General features: G+C 33.6%; 1 non-coding gene across 1 annotated transcript; it reads right to left on the bottom strand.

Annotated features, from left to right (window-relative positions):
• Nucleotides 1-1,626: 1,626 nt before the first annotated feature.
• LOC139861019 (small nucleolar RNA R71) lies at nucleotides 1,627-1,733 on the bottom strand. Its single transcript, XR_011763639.1, has one exon. It is a non-coding gene; the product is annotated as a small nucleolar RNA R71 (small nucleolar RNA).
• Between the last annotated feature and the right edge of the window lie 1,485 nt (nucleotides 1,734-3,218).

The raw sequence follows: 3,218 nt of genomic DNA, 5'->3' as shown, positions 1-3,218 counted from the left end.
GGTAGTTAGGATCTGCACTCGTGGAGCTGTCTGACAGACTGATACCTGGCACAGCATTAATTACGTTTTAGGGTTTTAATTTAATTATTATTATTATTAATTAACCTAATTAGGGTTTATATTTAATATTAATTAGTTTTAGTTTTTAATTAAATTTGTATATTTAAGTTTTAATTAGTTTTATTAATTTATAAAATTAATACTTTTATAAAATAATAATATAAAAATAATATTTTTAAAAAATTATATTTTTTTACATTAAGTTTTATTTTTTATATTTCATATCTTTTAAATTGTTTATTTGTAATTTGTATATCTATCGTTCGTAATTAGTATTTTGCCGTAGTTTCTTTTATATTTCTAGATTTCTAAGATTTGCCGTAAAATCCCTTAAGTGCTTTTTCTTTAGATTAAGATTTAGATGCTTTAGAATTTTACGACGTCGCTTATCGCTTTAATATTTTATAGATTTTAGTGCCTAATTAAGTTATTGCCGTTTTGGATATAGAATTCCTTTTAAGCTTTAATACCTTTAGACGCAACTTTTAATATTTAGTTTTTTGACTTTTAAGTTTCGACGCTTTACTTTCTTATTTTTATTTTTCGACCTTTTAATTTTTGACGTTTTTCGACGCGCTTTTCTTTTTCATTTCGACGCTCTAGTTTTTAGGACATAGATTTTATCTTCTTTAAATTTCGACGAAAAAATTATTTTAAGCGGTTAAATTGATAGACATCCAAAATTTTCTGGTTCGTAGTAATAGTTGGATTTGTTAGTGGCGAGTTGTGGGCTTCTGATTTAATGGGTCCTTGCTACCTGCTGCATCTATTGGCTATTCGAAACGTGGGCAAAATCAGAAAAGTCTATTAATTTGATAGCTTATATAATTTTTTATCTTTTATAACTAATAGGATATTCAGTGAATGCACCGAGCAAAACGTTCACCACCTTTCATACGTTCACCACCTGTAACTCGATCAAGACATCTAGCCAACATTGTATCCGTTGATTTTTCTTTAGAATCGTCATCTAGTCGACCAAGTACTCCAAATCAAATTTCCGATAATCTTTTTTTTGAACCCGACCTCACAATTGAGAATCCGGAGGATATTCAGGAACAATTCAGAGATCCTGAACCACTAATCATTCCTCCTGAACCACAAATCACTCATCCAGAGATTGTCGAGGGAGAAACCATTGAATCAGAATCCTCTAGTGATTCAGATTCAACAAATTCAATCATGGAAAATCTGAAACCTCTAAGTATGGAAGATCGAATGTGGGCTAAACGCACTGGCCAAGGTTACGAAATTACTCAACCAGACATTAATGCACCAGATTATGAAATCAAAGGACAAATCCTACACAAGGTAACTAATCAATACCAATTTAGTGGTGCGCCGAAGGAAGATCCAAATGAATATCTTCGTACCTTTAATAGGATCTGTACTCTATTCAAAATCAGAGAAGTTGAGGATGAACAGATCTATCTCATGTTATTTCCCTGGACTTTAAAGGGAGAAGCCAAAGATTGGTTAGAATCGTTACCTGAAGGGGCAATTGACACATGGGATGTTTTAGTTGAAAATTTTCTTAAACAATTCTTTCCGGCATCTAAAGCCATGAGACTTCAAGGAGAAATAGTTACGTTCACACAAAAGCCAAATGAAACTCTATATGAAGCATGGACAAGATTTGGAAAGTTGTTGAGAGGATGTCCTCAGCATGGTTTAGACACTTATCAAATAGTACAAATATTCTACCAAGGATGCGATATTACTACACGAAAAGACATTGACATAGCAGCTAGTGGTTCCATTATGAAGAAAACCGCAACTGAAGCTTGCAAAATTATTGATAACACTGCTTTCCACTCACATGAGTGGCATCAAGAAAAAGACATCGTTAGATCATCTAAAGTGGCTAGAGCCGATTCTAGCCATGACTTTGATTCCATTTTCGCAAAGTTAGATGCTTTCGAAAGACGAATGGAAAAGATGACTAAAGATATTCACGCAATACAAATTAGTTGTGAGCAGTGTGGAGGACCACATTTGACAAAAGATTGTCTCAGTATTGAACAAACAATGGAACAAAGAGAGAATGTTTCAAATATAAACCAAAGGCCTGGAAATAATTATCAGAATAATTATCAACCGCCAAGACCAAATTACAATCAAAATCAGAATTATAACCGAAATGTTCCATACAACAACCAACAAGGTCCTAGCAATCAACAAGTATCTAACAATACTTACAACCAGCAAAGACCTATTTTTCCAAATAAACCACCACAAACCGATGATAAAAAGCCAAATTTAGAAGACATGATGTCGAAGCTAGTTGAATCTCAAACGCAGTTTTTCACATCTCAGAAACAAACTAATGAACAAAATGCTCAAGCATTTAGAAATCAACAAGCTTCAATCCAAAATTTGGAACAAGAAGTGAGCAATCTAGCAAGGTTGATAGGTGAAAGAAAACCGGGAAGTCTACCTAGCGATACAAATGCTAACCCCCGGAATGAAACAGCTAAAGCCATTACCACGAGAAGTGGTATAACACTTAAACCACCTGAAATACCTGTAATTTCTGATGACTCTATTCCTACTACACAGGCACCACAACCTAAACAAGATTAGGAAACAGAACCGGTAGTTGAAAAGGTTAATAAAGATAACACAGTAAAGGCTAAACCTTATGTTAAACCATACCAACCACCACTTCCTTACCCGAGTAAAATGAGAAAAGAAAGACTTGAAGCCGAGCAATTCAAATTCTTGGATATGTTTAAAGAAATAAATGTCAATCTTCCTTTCATCGATGTGATTTCAGGAATGCCAAGATATGCCAAATTCCTGAAAGATCTAATCACAAATAGAAAGAAAATGGAAGAACTCTCGGCTGTTACAATGAATGCTAATTGTTCTGCAGTGCTATTGAATAAACTACCAGAAAAAATCTCAGATCCAGGAAGTTTCACAATTCCATGTTTTCTGGGTAATCTTAGTTCAATAGAAGCATTGGCAGACTTAGGTTCTAGTATAAATTTAATGACGTATTCATTATACGCTAAACTAGACCTCGGAGAATTGAAACCAACACGAATAAGCATACAACTAGCAGATCGATCAGTAAAATATCCTAGAGGGATAATGGAGAACATGCTAGTTAAAGTTGGTACTTTACTATTTCCAGTAGATTTTGTTATTCTAGA

This window comes from Rutidosis leptorrhynchoides, chromosome 7, assembly GCF_046630445.1.
Source record: "Rutidosis leptorrhynchoides isolate AG116_Rl617_1_P2 chromosome 7, CSIRO_AGI_Rlap_v1, whole genome shotgun sequence".
In the NCBI taxonomy this organism is placed as follows: Eukaryota; Viridiplantae; Streptophyta; class Magnoliopsida; order Asterales; family Asteraceae; genus Rutidosis; species Rutidosis leptorrhynchoides.
This window is presented reverse-complemented; position numbering and strand designations above follow the sequence as displayed.